General features: G+C 33.8%; 1 pseudogene across 1 annotated transcript; it reads left to right on the top strand.

Annotated features, from left to right (window-relative positions):
- The first annotated feature begins 7,363 nt into the window (after positions 1 to 7,363).
- On the top strand, positions 7,364 to 16,116 carry LOC147507602 (geranylgeranyl transferase type-2 subunit beta 1-like; annotated as a pseudogene). The gene is made up of 11 exons (XR_015215386.1): positions 7,364 to 7,457; positions 8,434 to 8,495; positions 12,059 to 12,121; positions 12,302 to 12,452; positions 12,732 to 12,848; positions 13,270 to 13,336; positions 13,442 to 13,589; positions 14,516 to 14,649; positions 14,724 to 14,822; positions 14,968 to 15,043; positions 16,012 to 16,116. The product of XR_015215386.1 is annotated as a geranylgeranyl transferase type-2 subunit beta 1-like (transcript).
- Positions 16,117 to 16,213: the final 97 nt, after the last annotated feature.

The raw sequence follows: 16,213 nt of genomic DNA, 5'->3' as shown, positions 1-16,213 counted from the left end.
AAAAACGAACCTCTATTTGTGGGTGTTATGGGGATCTCAAAATCTACATTCACAGAGCTAATAGTTTAATTGACTAAATCCAACTTAGAGAATACATGGATGACATATACATCACCATGACCGACACAAGGAACAAGTCAAACTCAAAGCACGCTCCTCTATTCATGCTCCAAACACTAATACATCACTATCAACTTATGATTGTGTTTGTGGGACATTTGTGTTGTTTTAATTTCGTCATGGAAGTCTAATTTATTATGGGGTTTTATTATGTTTCATGGTATAGAGGTATCGTAGAATGTAGATTAGGAGTCCCACTAAAGTAACGCCAGTGATCAAATTTGAGGACAAATGATTTTTGTTACTCCTTTTTCATTCGAACGAGTTGAGTTTTGTTTGTTTTTTGTTACCAAATTTATGTGTGTACACCAACTAAAAACAATCCATAACCGTGGGATTTAGGGAGTCTTCTCGACTGGAATATCTACAATCCGCTACGTTTTGAAGTGAAGAGGCTCGAGATCAAATGGAAGAAAACAAAACCATATTTACGTGGAACAATCTGCTCAATATATGTCATAGTTTCTGGCCCTATTTTGTATAATTCAAGTATGAAGTATCCATGGTCTTTTAACTGCAGATAGAAAGAAAAAGTCTATAATGGGATCTGGATATACTTTAGCATGAAAATGAAATAATCTAATAAACAATTTCACAAATCACAAACAAAATAAATAAATACAAATATATTATGGTATAACAATATGCAAATCTATCAGTAATATTTTTCGTTTCGTGCATATAAATGAGGTGCAATACGAAGAAAAGAAACAATATTAATTGAGGTATAATTTCAGTTGGAAAGCATAGTGTGAATGTCTTAAGTAAGTTGCACGAGACTACAAGACACGCCAAGTTTTGATACTCTATATTTTAAGATTTTCAGTCTATAGCACCCAGAAAGATCAGTCTATATATATATAACACAAAATGACGTTCTTGCTATTGCATAAATGTGAAACATTCTTGAGTACAAGTATTGTGAGCGAGTAATATACACTTCTAGTAAATATCAAGTAAGTGTCCATCACACCGGGATGATCACACTTATCCACATGTTCAGGTCGCTGATGATCAGTTCATACAGGCCAAACGATCTCATCATCACCCAGAACGTTAAGCATCCAAAACGCAAACATAAGCCGTATGCCGCCACAGCTAGTATCTTCAAGACCGGAGTTTTAGATGCGCACACCATTACTCCACTGTAGGACGCCTTCATGATGACTCATTAAATGTCATCAGTGACTTGACGCTGGAGAGGAGGAGGCGTGGGCATCTTTGTCTATATGAAGAAGATGAGGAACTACGTCTGACTTGATTCAAGTCTCCTCCCAGCAGAAAGAGAACTTGATACGTAGACAGTTCGCCCAAACGAACTCGGTCAAACACAATCAATCATCCTATCTCCCCCCAAATTGCTTACTCCAGTAAGGTCAAACAAAACATAACATTTACAAGTACCAATAAATGTGAAAAGTTCGTTAATAACGAGCAGCGATGTGATATTGCACATATTAGGGGTGGGAATTTGGCCATAACGATTCTAACCCGGCCCTGACCGACCCGATCCTAATCCCTATAAATCGCTCACAACTAAAGCCCTCACAGAGTTTAGGGTACGACTAGCTCGGCCCTAATGCCTTCTAGGTCAAGACTAGGGCTAAGGTTCTAAAACATATGCCCAACCCTAATTCAGCCCTCATTAGCCCGACCCTAATCAAACTCTAGTTATAGTTTCACACTTTCACTATAAATACACATACCATAATTGTCCAACAGTTTGTTAAATATTTTAAATTAAAATAATATTGTCATTTGTAATTTATCACTTACACCCAAGGGTACTTTCAATAACTTGTTTTATATAACAAACACTTGTCAATTTAGCCGTCATGAAGAACAATGAGCACTAACCTAATAAAAAATAAGACTTTATTCCTTTGATCATCAAATCAAAGTCTAAAACTTATTATTCTCAATTTCTTTTCCCACTTAGTTTTTATAAATTATATTTTTATTCACATCCAATCCAAGTCTATAACTAAAGGTTTCCTCAAGTCTATAACTAAAGGTTTCCTTCCACACCATTATTAAAACGAAATACAAAGTAGACCTTTGTAACATGGAAACCAAAAAACAATCTTTTGTCATAAAAATGACATTTGTAATCTCAAACCTTTCTCCATCACTTGTTCAAAAGTCAATCTTTTCATTTCCACATACAAAGCTTGAATCACTTTTAAATTAGAATAAATGTAATATTATATTCGTTTAAATCTATTATGGAAACAGTTTATGATATTGGAAACAGTTTAACAATTTTCCTGACCCTTAGCCAAAACTATTATGTTTCTTCTTTATATCTATTACTTATTCCTTTAAAATGATAATATAATTATTTATCTATGTACTTTTTAATGTTAAATATAATTTTAGTGAGGTTTGAGTACAAGGAAAAACAAATTCCGAACTCTCGATGTACTTTAGTTCATTAGATTATGGATGTGCATTTTAAATTGTTGAACTTATCTAGGATTATTACTAGATTGGTGGGACTTTGAGTTTGTACATCTTTGTAATTTTTGTAATATAAATGAGTTTTAAAACTGATGTAGTAAACAAACAGAAGAAAATATATAGGCCCGACCCTAAAGCCTTTAAATAAGGCTTAAGATAGGGTTAGGGCTTGAGATTTAGACTTGTGACCCAGCCCGGCCCAACCCGATTTTAATATTTGAAGGGCTTTAAATGTTTAGGGCCGGGCTAACCCGACCTAGCCCATTGCCCACCCCTAGTGCATATACAATGTGTGATTTTATTCATAGTGAAATGCAACTAAATAAACCGATGTCCACAGCTCGAGACAAAGATTATATTATGGTTCTTCATCCATTTGTTCCATCATGTAAATGATGTTGAGAAAGTAGATGGAATATAATTAGAGAATTTTTTTATATTTATATATTTTTTTGGGAAGAAGAACAATACAATCAACCCAATACTTGGTAACCCCTCGTGATGTAGGAAAACTAAGAGAGCTTTAATTTACTAAGGGCATCTCCAATAGAGAGTGTATATATATATACACCTCCACATAGGTGCCACTAGGATTTTATGGCCCCTCTTACACATTAATAGTTTTCACTTCCAAAATGGTATCAAATGCAACAAAGTTTAAGAGTTTGTAAAATTAAAAAACTGATAAAAACCTACGGTCAAAGTCCGTCACAAGGGGTTTAACAAAAAAAAAAAAAAACGCACATCACTTTGAGTAACGTCCGTAGTTTTTTAAAACTGGGCCAACCAATAAATGATGGTCTTTACCAATCGCAAACGTTACAATTATAAAAAAAAATAAAATAGATGTGAGTTTAAGTGATGTCCGAATTTCTTTTTAATTGGGACGTTACTTCAAGTGACGCCAGATATTTATTAACTAATAGCCGGATGGGGAATTTCCTACCCCTCTATTAACTATTAGCTTATCACCTAGGATTTACACCCCTATTGAAAACATGTTTTTGACATTTAGAGTGTAAATTTTACACTTTAAACAATTTACATCCTCCATTAGAGATGCACTAAGTAAGGGGTCATTTGTTTTTGCCTCTTATAAGACCTTGAGGTTTTATAACCTCTTATAAGATGTGACCCAATGATTTTGGACATTTTTTTGGTTTGTTTTTTGCCTCTTATAAGAGGCATTCTACTAGAAATGTCTTATAAGATGCTCCAATTCTATAAATACCAAAATTGGATCTACTTAAATTCTATAAGTCTTATAACTTGAAAAATTACTCAAACACCCCCGTCCATATATCCATAGCCTCATTTTTCTCTTATTCTCTTTTCATTATCTTATTTTCCAAATAACTCCATTGCCCTAGCCACTACCAGCTACCACCACCACCACTACCACCACCATCATCACCTCCACTACCACTACCACTGTACTATTAAGACTATCACCACCACCACCACCGTGCTATTAAAATCACCACCACTTCCACTACCACCACCACCACCATCACTACTACCGTGCTATTAAGATCAATATCATCACCTCCACTACCACCATCACCACCACCACCACCGTGCTATTAAAACCAATATCATCACCTCCACTACTACCACCACTACCGCTAATTAAGATAGTTTCTTAAAATCAATATTCTAATTATCAAAATTGATTTGAAACCGAAAATCAAATTATACGTTTGTTTCAAATTAATCTATTCAAGTTAAATATGATGTAAAGTAGGGTTATATTTGTCAAATAACCATCTATAAGATGTCATGTATATGTTTTTTCTATTTTTACAAATGTTTATAAGAGGAACTTAAAATGAAAAACAAACCACTTTATAAGACCCTCTTATAACACATGGTATTATAAAACCCTATTATAACTTAACCCAAAAAAACAAATAGCCCCTCCTAAGTGGGAAAATATAATCCACCTCTATCCCTAAACTTTTGGGTAATTTCCCAATTAGTAACCCATAATCTCAATGTGTTCCCAAGTAGTAACCCACTTCCAATTTTGACTTTTCAACGTGGCTTTTGACAATTTTACCCTTCAAATAAAAACAAAACACTTTTCTCTCGCCTCTTACACTTTTCTCTCTCCTTGTCCCATGATGTTGACGTATTTGAGTTTTGTTTTTAAACAAAACAGTACTCTCTCTCCTCTTACACTCAATCATTGATTTTTGAGTTTTTTTTTTATTAAGTAATTAAAATGACTAAAAATATAATATATAAAAATAATTAATAAATAATAAAACAATAAATTTAACACAATCCATCTTCATTCAAATAACAAAATTCATATTCTTTGCAAAATAATAAAAGATGCCTCATAATAAAATGAACAAAAGATATATTCCATTAAAATGATAAAATTCATATTCTTTTCAAATTTATTATATCAAAATCCAACAAAACCGAAATTCTAAATCATGAAGTAGTTTCATCAGTAGATGAAATAATAATTAGTCAATGTATAACAGTAAAGTTGCTGATATACAATGCACATGAGTTTGTCAGTCCCTCACTTATAAGATGTAAATAAACAACTAAATTTGGCGGGAAATCTGTTAGGCGGGAAATAATTGAGCGGGAAAAATGTTAGCGATAAAACAATTAACACTAGTAAAGTTGTTTGATATACAAGTGCATGTGAGTTTGTCGGGCTCTCACTCTTGTAAGGTGACAAAAGACATAATAAATTGGTAAGGAAAATAGTTGGGGGAATAATTGGGTGGGAAATAGTTAAGGCGGAAAACAAAGAAGATATCTCATTTTCTTCTTACATTTCTTATTACTCAGCTCATTTCCACATAATTTTTTTTTTTTTTTCAACTTTTTTTTTTCTTAATCCTTCAATTCTCTTGTTATTCATTTTTCCCCATTTACCATTTTCATTATCCTACATTTATCTCTCACAACCAATTATATTATCCATTTTAAAGTTTTTGTTCATATATAATTCACACGGAATAAACAAATATCAACTTCATATTTTAGTTTGGTTGCTTGTATCTTCATCATTAATCTACAAAAATCCATTTTTGTTAGAGATATGAAAAAATCAGTTCAACAAGATGTAAAACTCATCATTTAGTTTAGCTACACTTAAAAGTTGTACAACAAATGAAAAAGGTTTTACCTTTGTGTGTTTGGATACGCTAAAACCTTATCATAGTTCCAAGACGTAAGAAAGGTAAGTTGTCAAGTAACAACTTTGTCAAATGGTATTCCCAATCTCTCTTTTTTCATTTAGTAGTTTGAAGACGTTCAAAATTGAAAAGTAAATTATCTAATGGAGAAAAAATTCCAATGTGATAAGTTGAATTGACAATGAGTGTTGGATATTTGATTGTGGAGCAGGTGTTCTAGAAGAACCTGAAAAAACGAACTTGTATTTTTTTTCAATACATTTTGTGTAAAAAATTTCTTGCCTATAATGTACGAATTTGGTAGTTACTTTCAAACAATATATCAGCTACATAATGACGAATCTGTTTGTCACTTATAAATATTATTTCTTACATACCAAATATATATATATTTTAAAATGCTTGTTTTTTTAGCATAAATATCTCTGAGTTTTAATTTATTGATTTGTGATCGAGTTATAAACTGATAAATATATTTGTCACATATAGAAAATATTAGTTGAATGTTGAACTCGTGTTATTTAAGTACATTTTGGGCTAAGTATATTTTGGACCTTATGTATATATATGATAGTTACTTTTGAAACATATCTCAGCAACTTTTATGATTTTGGGTACTGAAATGGTGATTATTATTTTATTTTATATTATTTTTTCTTTATAAAGTTTCTCTAAATGATATTGGTTGAATGTTGAACTCGTGTTTTTTTAGAACATTTTAGGCTAGGGCTAGGTATGTATCTTTTGGATTTAGTGCACATATTTAGTAGTTACTTTTGAAATATCTTTCAACAACTTTGATTATTTTGGATACTGAAATGGTGGTGATTATTTTATTTTATATTTTTTTTCAATTAAGTTTCTACAAATTTTAATTTATTGATTTGTGATTGATGATATTGGTTGAATGCTGAACTTGTGTTTTTTTAGTACATTTTGAGCTAAGTATCTCATTGATATAATGCACATATTTAGTAGTTACTTTTGAAACATCTATCAACAATTTTTATGATTTTGGGTACTCAAATGATGTAGGTTATTTATTTTTATTTTTTTATATTTTTCAAGTAAGTTTCTCTAAGTTGTAATTTATTGACCTGTGATCGATGATATTGGTTAAAGGCAGAACTCGTGTTTCTTTTAGTACATTTTGTGCTAAGTATCTCTTAGATCTAATGTACATATTTAGGTAGTTACTTTCAAAGCATCTGTCAGTAACTTTTAATATTTTAGGTACTAAAATAGTGATATCGATAATTATTTTGTTATTATTCTTTTTTATTAAGTTTCTCTAAGTTGTAATTTATTTACCTGTAATCAGTGATATTGGTTGAATGTTGAACTCGTGGTTCTTAAGTACAATTTGGGTCAAGTATCTCTTGGATCTATTGTATGTATCTAGTAGTTACTTTTAAAACATATATCAGTAACTTTTATGGTTTTTGGAACTGAACTCAGTTAATTTTATTATTCTTATTTTATTTTATTTTTAAGTTTCTCTACGTTGTAATTTGTTAAACTGTGAGCGAGCTACATACTAAGGAATATGTTCACAACATCAAGCAATTGCAAAATGGGTTTCAGAAGTTGTGAAATCGAAACTTAAGGACAATATTAATATGGCTCCGAAACATTTGCAGTTGGAGGTGAAGAGTGCACACCAGACAAATGTGTCGTATAAAGTTGCTTGGAAAGCGAAAGAAATTGCAATGCGTATGTAATGACCTTTAGCTATATCATCATGATGAACGCAACAATAGCAACTACTAACCTATGTTCGTTTTGGCTTTTTGCTTGCGGATAAAGGAATGCTTCCGAATGAGTTGTACCAAATGTTGCCAAATTATTATAAAGAACTTAAAATAGTGCATTCAGATTGTTTCACCGAAAGCTATTAACGCCGTCCGCCCATGACCACAAGTTTGAACGCTTTGTTTGTTAGCTAGATCTGGCCATCGGTCCGAAAGCTTTTTAAAGATATCTTCGTCCATGGATTATGATTGATGGCACTTTCATGACGACGTAGGTACAAGTCGGTTATACTAAATGCTATCGCTGCGGATGGTGATAGCCACGTGCTTCCAATTGCATTTGCTATAGTCCCGGCGAAAACTATGACCAATGGGATTGGTTTACGAAAAGTTGAGAGACCTTGTTGTTGGGACTAAGCTAAACTTTGTTCTTCTCTCTGATAGGCATGCAAGCATTCTTCAGGTCGTGCCTAAAATACTTCCTAATGTGGTTCATTGCTTTTGTGCACAACACATTTCAAACTGTGTGACTAAGCAATAGACAAAATGGAAGGTGAAGAGAGCAGCTGAAGCTTACGAACAGGCAGAATTTGTAAGACTAACGAGCCAAATGTATTGTTGTGACAACAAATGTTATGCAAAGATTGTTAAGATTCCAAAAGAGTCGTGGTGTTGTGCTTTTGCTAAAAGGAGAAGGTATGACATTTGTTACACAAATCACATAGAGCTGGAATAATATGATACTTCCAGAGAGAGCTATGCAAGTGACATCTCATTTTGTCAATGGTATCAGGTTGAACATAATGAAACATTTCTATGACTACCGGGTGATAAATACAAAGTCAAGACAAACTTCACCGAGGATGTGCTCATCTCATCGAGATATACGAGTAGACCTTTCACAGTGGTAAGGGCAAGTGATTACTCTATGCAATCAGTGGATTGTACTGGCACCGTAGACCTTTTGGAGAAGACTTGCACTTACGGTTTCTTTCAGCAGGTTAGTCTTCCTTGTAGCCATGCTATGAAGGCAATCGATGACGGTAAGATATGTGCATATGACTTTTGCATGCATTGGTACACAAAGGAAATGATGATGGATACATATAGGAAGAAGTGGATTTATTAAGAGGAAAAGAACAGTGGGTTTGGGTTTATGATGACATCATTGTCCTACAAGTGAAAACCCGACAAAACTCACATGCACAGATATCGCAACTTTTTACTATCAAGTTATTTGTTTTCTCAATGCTTTTCCGCTTCAATTATTCCCGCTTTAATAGTTTTCCGCCAAATTCATTTTGTCTATTTTCATCTTATAAGTGAGGGACCACACAAACTCATGTGCATTGTATATCGAACTTTATTGATGTCGTTGTACATTGACTAAAAATTATCCCATCTACTGATGAAACTACTTCATGACTTAGAATTTCGATTTTGTTGGATTGATGTAATAAATTTGAAAATAATATAAATTTTATCATTTTAATGGAATATATATTTTGTTAATTTTATTATGAGGTATCTTTTATTATTTTGCAAGGAATATGAATTTTGTTATATGAATGAAGATGGATTGTGTTAAATTTATTGTTTGATTATTTATTAATTATTTTTATATATTATATTTTTAGTCATTTTAATTAGTTAAGAAATAAAAAAAAAACACTCAAAAATCAATGATTGAGTGTAAGAGGAGAGAGAAAAGTGTAAGAGGAGAGATAGTACTGTTTTGTTAAAAACAAACTCAAATAGGTCAACATCATGGGGACAAGGAGAGAGAAAAGTGTAAGAGGTGAGAGATTGTAAAAGGAGAGAGAGAAAAGTGTTTTGTTTTTATTTGAAGGGCAAAATTGTCAAAAGCCGCGTTGAAAAGTCAAAATTGGAAGTGATTACTACTTGGGAACACATTCACCCTAAACTTTTTTGCCACACCGTATTTTCCGCAAGAATTATTTTCCCACTGTCGGTCTTTTCATTCACTCATCTCTCTCGCAGGTACTCTTTCTCTCGCATCTTTCTCAATCTCTCCCTCTCTCAATCTCTTGGTGTCTCTCTCTCTCTAGCCAAACTAATTTTTTTTCTTTTTGTTTGTTGGTTCCAGTCAGAAATTGAAGAAGGTTGCTAGTTCTTTACGTAAGGTACCAATTCGATTTTAGACTATTTTATGTAATTAATTATGGTATTGTTGCTAGATTTGTTTATAACTCTTGGTTGTTTTGTTTAGAATTCTTGCTATTAGAATCAGTATTAATTTAATTGTTAATAATTTGTTCAGTAATTTTGTAATTAATTATGGTATTGTGGGAAGAAACGAATTTTAAATTTTAGAACTCTTGTTAGATTCTACTGATAGCAGACATGTTAATCAAAATAGTAGTGGTTTTTATGTGTTTTTTTTTCGAAATAATATTTAATAATTTGCCTGCCTTCCATCTATTTCATGTGTTTCAGAATGGTGAAGTGTTGAGACAGTGAAGAAGTGATCAGCCATCAGGTAACTAACATGCTACGTTACTGATCCATATTAGAGTATTTGCTTAGGACTGAACTCGAATTGTCAAGTCAGAACTACCTTTGCACACATGTCCTAGGCTGATGTAAACGAATCAATGCGTGTATTGTGCTGGTGATTGAAACTTATACATTAACTTCCTTTTGCATATCTGCATTATGAATTTCTGATACTAGCATGTTTCCAGCAGCCAAAACAACATCCACCTATTTGTAGCAAGCTACCACAATCCAATATTTGGTAAAAACAACACCCCAACACCAATAGTGGAGGTTCAGGAAAGGTATACTGTGTTGAGACAAATTGGACTTCTGTTGCTGTCTAGCAGCTGGTTTCATTTTTTTTAAGGTCGGCACTTTGACTTTATTTTATGGTTGTTTCAAAAGACATACTATTACTATTAATGTTGAGTTGTATTGTCTTTAATTTTATTTATTTTGTATTTTATTTTTAGTTTTTTTTGGACTCCATTGAGTTTGAAAACAAAAAAATATATATTTCCAAAAAGTTGAAATATTATTTGCTATGGGAAAAAAACCATGTAAACAAACACTGGCAAATCTCATATTTTCCCACTAGAATTTTTTTGCAAACAAACACTGGCAAATTTAAATTTTCCCACTACAAATTAGCCTGACAAAGCTCTAGTGGGAAAGTACTGACAAATCTAATATTTTCCCACTAGAGGTTTGCCACTAAACAAACACAGCCTTAATTCCTATTAGTTGGAGAGATGGGATAGCTTCCTTTGGGATAACAAAACCGGACTCGTCTAGAGGCAGCAAACTCACGTGATTGACACAAACCACAATAGTCACGTAACACAAGTACACTCCCAAACTTAATATGGTGGTCCTTTCTCTTCACAGGAGTCCATGGGCTCGTGACCATCTTCCCCCTACAGTTGTTGTGGTTCATTAGATGATGAAAAATACCTTACAATGTTTGTATTATATTAGTACATCCAACTATTTGTAATGCTCTCATTAGTCACTAAATTTATTATATTTTCACTTGAAAAATAGTTCAATTATTGAAAAACTACATCAATTAAACTTCGAACACTTTAGGGGCCGGAGCACAAAAATTATAGGTTTTCATTACAGGCCCCTTCCATTTTGTGCTGGGCAGACCCCAAAAAATAAGATTTATTACAAGTTTTTCATTGACATAAAAATAATGTTTTGTGTCGGGCATCCCCCAAATACATCAAATTAACTTGTTGGCAACCTCTTATAGCCCTTCTCCCCCTCACTTTTACTCCCCACAATTAAAACTCACGAGTCTTAACTAAGCCAGTCATAAACCCTAATTCCTAAAACCTATACCCTAAGTCCTAAACAACTTAATCAAACATAATCAAAACAATAAAATGGAAGATCCTAACTTAATTTTTAGAGCATGAAGATCTCCTCTACGGACGGATGCTGACATGTTTGTTCCTCTTCCTCTATTTTGACCCGAACTACTCCTCTATTACAAGCAAGTTTAACCCTTAAGTTATTATACTCTATTTCGATTTCTATATGCTAATTTGGTGAATGCGGTGAGAGAGTGGCCGAAGAGAGAAGAAAGACACGAAGGCTGAAACTTGTTAGTACCAGTTTCTCGATTTTTGGTGAATTGGGTCGGGGGTGTACGCGGCCCCAAATTAGGCCGAGTTGGACTGGGGTCTGCTTATATTGAAAGAAGCCCAACACTAATCGGCTTTCACGTCGGTTTTGGTTGATGACATCCTCTTTGCTTCCAAATCCTTGAGGTTGAAATTGGATTTGTTAAGAAGCCCAGCCCATCTAGATCAAATCTTAAAAAGCCTTAAAAGGCGGTGGGACCAATGTCTCAAATCTCAAAGTCAGTTTAAACGGTTGAGATTAGATCTTCCTTTTCCAGTGTCTTTCCTCCTAACTCCAACTGTTAAAAAATTTCTCCATTCATTTTTTTCTCTGTTTAGTTATACAAACACAATCTTCATAAAAGCTTCGTCACCAAGCTTTCTTTTCTTTCACTGGAAAGCGATTAATTTTGTCATTGTTTTGATTTTTAAGATATTCAATTCTGGGGAGTTAGAAGTGGAGAAACATGTTCAGTACATTCTCTCAGTTGAAAAGGTTTGAAATTTTAACACACCCTTTTAATGAATAAGTTTTTTGTCCAAACTTCTAAGCTTATAAGTTCATGTTTAGTATTTCGAAGAAGTTGGTCAAATTTAGATTTCGGACAACCCACCCTTTTGTTGATTAGTTGTATACTTAACTTGTAATATAAGTTTGGATGAATATTTTTTACAGAAGAAAGACAGTTTTGAATCAGTAGTGATGGAACATTTAAGGATGAATGGTGCATATTGGGGTTTAACAACATTGGATCTTTTGGGAAAGCTGGAAACTGTGGATCAAGATAAAGTTATTTCTTGGCTTTTGCAATGCCAAGATGAATCAGGTTTGTCAACTCATATTCCATGTTTGTTTCTAATTTGCTAGGATAGCAATGAAGGCACGTGGACATAGAGAACGAATGTTATGGAATGTGGTTTATAAAAAGTGCTAAATCATATAACTTCTGGAAGTATCATAGTTCCCTCGAGTTAGTTTGTTTTTATTAAATTTATTCTACTTTTACCAAGCAAAAAGAAAAGACTATTTGAAGTATTAAATTAACTTCTAGAGGTGGTTACGGTTGTGAATAATGGATGTAGGTTAACTCCATAAATTCGTGCAGGTGGCTTTCCAGGTAACATTGGCCATGATCCGCACGTTCTTTACACCCTTAGTGCTGTTCAAGTTCTAGCTCTTTTTGACAAGTTACATGTTCTTGACATTGATAAGGTATCAAAATGTATCCTTTTGTCAGTGGGTTTGAGAAGTGTGAAACAATGCCTGAAAATATACATATTACAATTATAATGTCTTCAACACTTAACGGTATCCATGACCACGGTAACCGTGAACACATCTTGGATAACTAGTTTCTACTTTATTTTGATAATAATATTTTCCATATGAAAAAGAGGTTTCTTGTATTGGTCATATGTGATATGAGCCTTTCTGAAAATAATTATCCTGACTTATGCTCTCAGCTATTCACAATTTTCTATTTGTAAGTCCAATATGTTGGTAAAAAGGGAAAAAAAGACAACTGTGATGAATGGAACAGATATTTAAAGACATCTTCATGCTGAATTTGGTTGAACTTGTGTGAGCATTTGATGGAAGGATCTGTCGCATTAAGTCCTTGTTTCCCTTCATACAAATGTTAGATATTTCTGGGCTACAGAATGATGATGGATCATTTTCCGGGGATATGTGGGGTGAAGTTGATACTCGGTATTTACTGTGCTTTTCTTTCTTTTTGATTTTATTTCCTTGAAGCATCTCCCTCCCCAACCATAATACAAACTTATAATTTGTCTAACTCTACTCACAACTTAGGTTCTCTTATACTGCAATATGCTCTCTCGCATTATTGCATCGTTTGGATGAAATTAACATTCGGGCGCGCGGACTACATTGTTCATTTGTCAAAACTTAGATGGCGGATTGGATGCACTCCTCGGTGGGGAATCTCATGCGGGGCAAAGTATGTTGCATGACTTTCTTCATCAGAACTTTGTATCTTTAAACTTTTTTATATTTAGTTCTAGAATGTATCTTGCATTTTACTGCTTTGAAGACCAGACAAGTTAGATGCCACTCAATGGTCCAACTTTTGCTCCTTAAGTATAATATTCCTTACTTTTGGAACTGAGATTTGATGTCCTATTTGTTGCATTAAAGGGTCTGTATTTAATTTGCTCTTTCCTTCAAGCTTGAGCAATTCAAGAGTAATTAGCTAACTTTAGGTTCATGGTTCTACTTGTTAGTTTTGCAAGTTTGGAAACATTTTCATGTGAGATTTCAACTGAAAAAGGGGATTGGAAGGACTTGTAGGTAACCCCACCATCAAAATCCTTGACAAAGAAGAAGAAATCTACTGATAACTTGAGGCCAACTTAAAATCTGCGATGTTTGTACACTGAATTTGCATCTCAAGAAGCTTTTCCAAACTTGTTTAGCAGCAATAGTAGAGAAAGGTTTGCACCGTGATGTTTTACAATTTGGCTAAACCATGGTGGATTGAGTGGGGAAGAAATTGTTGACACGAATCTAGTTACACCTCATGTTGTTAGTTAACAATTAACATTGAATGATGTGCAACATTAGGAAACTGAGTTTTACATTTATCAAAACTTTACGTAACTAAAGTGGCATACCTACACCCATTAATATGTTATGTATGTGCATCATGTATGCTTAGTTTTATGCCTATGTGGGATTGATATATAATTATTGTCACAATAATCCTGTGAATTTTGGTGTTATGTAAGATAGTTTTACTCGCAACATGTGATATAGAGCAGCCACCTATGGATCTGCTGCATATGACATCATTGACACAAGTATATAAACATCCAAGCATTTGAATTAAGTTGGGAATTTAGTGAGATTTGACCATTTTAATTGCAGTATTCTGCTGTGTCGGTGCCCTTGCTATAACGGGTTCTTTACACTATATTGACAAGGATCTTCTAGGATGGTGGTTATGTGAACGACAAGTTCAATCTGGAGGATTGAATGGGCGTCCTGAGAAACTTCCTGATGTAGGTTTTCTGAAGCGAGCCTTTGCATTGCCATTCCATCGCTTTCTTGTGGTGATTCATTTGTATTTGTTCAGGTCTGCTACTCATGGTGGGTACTATCTAGTTTAATCTTGATCGACAGAGTTCATTGGATAGACAAGGGGAAGCTTGCAAAGTTCATCCTTGACTCTCAAGTTGCTACTGATATATCATTATATTAACCATTTTATAGTTTCAAGCAATAATTTTATCTTTAATGGTGAGTATGTGCTATTGAACTTGCCACCATTTTCTCTTTTGAAGCAACTGAGTTAATGTTTTTGGTTGTCACAAACGCAGGACAAAGACAATGGAGGAATTTCAGATAGGCCAGATGACGCCGTTGATGTTTACCACACTTATTTTGGTGTGGCAGGTATGAAAAACTCGCGTGTCTTTTCCTTTTTGCCCAAGTGTGTTGTATCTTTCCCTTTTTATTATGAAAAATTTAATAGATCATAGATGACGTCGGATTTCAAGTGAAGTGGACAAAGCAGTCGGAGTCTGTAGCGACACTTCTGGTGAGGGGAGGGAAGTGGGTGAGTTTCAGAGAGAGCGCGTGTGAGAAGAGAGTCGATGGGGGTAAGTTGGGTTAGCGAGTAAAACACCCTTTTGGATGTTATTCACAAAAGAGCATTGGAGTGAGAACAAACCAAGTAAACAACATAAAGGAAAGTAATAAAGAGAGCTGAGAGCTGGGGAACAGAAACAAACATGTCTTCCCTAAGTATTATATCAAGATGCACTATCATTCTAGACACCAAATCTCATAGAGAAGACATGTTGTTTGTTTCTTGAGCTCTCTCGCTTACTTTCTCTTCTGTTCTTGGCTTGGTTTGTCCTCTGTTTTTGGCTTGGTTTGTCCTCAGTGAAAAGACAAAGAGTTGTGGGAGGTTATACGGAGAAAAAAAATGATGTTTGTAGGTTTTCGTTTGAAACTGTAGGTTTTCCTTTCTTTTCCATTTGTAGTGCAATGCAACATCAAGTAGGAGTGACAATGTCAACTACCTTTCTTTTTATATATAAATATAAGACAGAAAAATTATAATGTGTAAAGACTTTTAGGTAGCAGTCTTATTGTACAGTCCACAGGCGATAATTTTAGCAGATTCTTTGTTTCCTAGCTATATGATAAAAGACCAAGGAGTTCTATAGTGCACAATGTAGTGGATGGGCGTTGAATGAAGAAATTTACACTTCAAGAAAGTGTTTGTGTTTACTTTAAATTAGCAAACAAGCTTGAACTCATTTGTGAGCTTAGTTTATTTAGTAAACCAAGTTAGTTAATAAGATCTTTTTGTGCCTCATATTTTCTAATATGTTTTTGTGCTTCTGTCAATGCAGGACTATCACTTCTTGAATATAGTGGGTTAAAAGCCATAGATCCAGCGTATGCTTTGCCAGTTGATGTTGTAAATAGGATTTTCTTCAGCAGAAAATGATAATTAACCATGTATTTACTTATTCGGAAAAAAAAAAGATTAAAAAAGAAAGAAGCCTCTGCATGATAGAGGCAAGGCACAACTTTATGAGCATCAATAAATGC

This window comes from Coptis chinensis, chromosome 3 (genome assembly GCF_015680905.1).
Source record: "Coptis chinensis isolate HL-2020 chromosome 3, ASM1568090v1, whole genome shotgun sequence".
Lineage (NCBI taxonomy): Eukaryota > Viridiplantae > Streptophyta > Magnoliopsida > Ranunculales > Ranunculaceae > Coptis > Coptis chinensis.
This window is presented reverse-complemented; position numbering and strand designations above follow the sequence as displayed.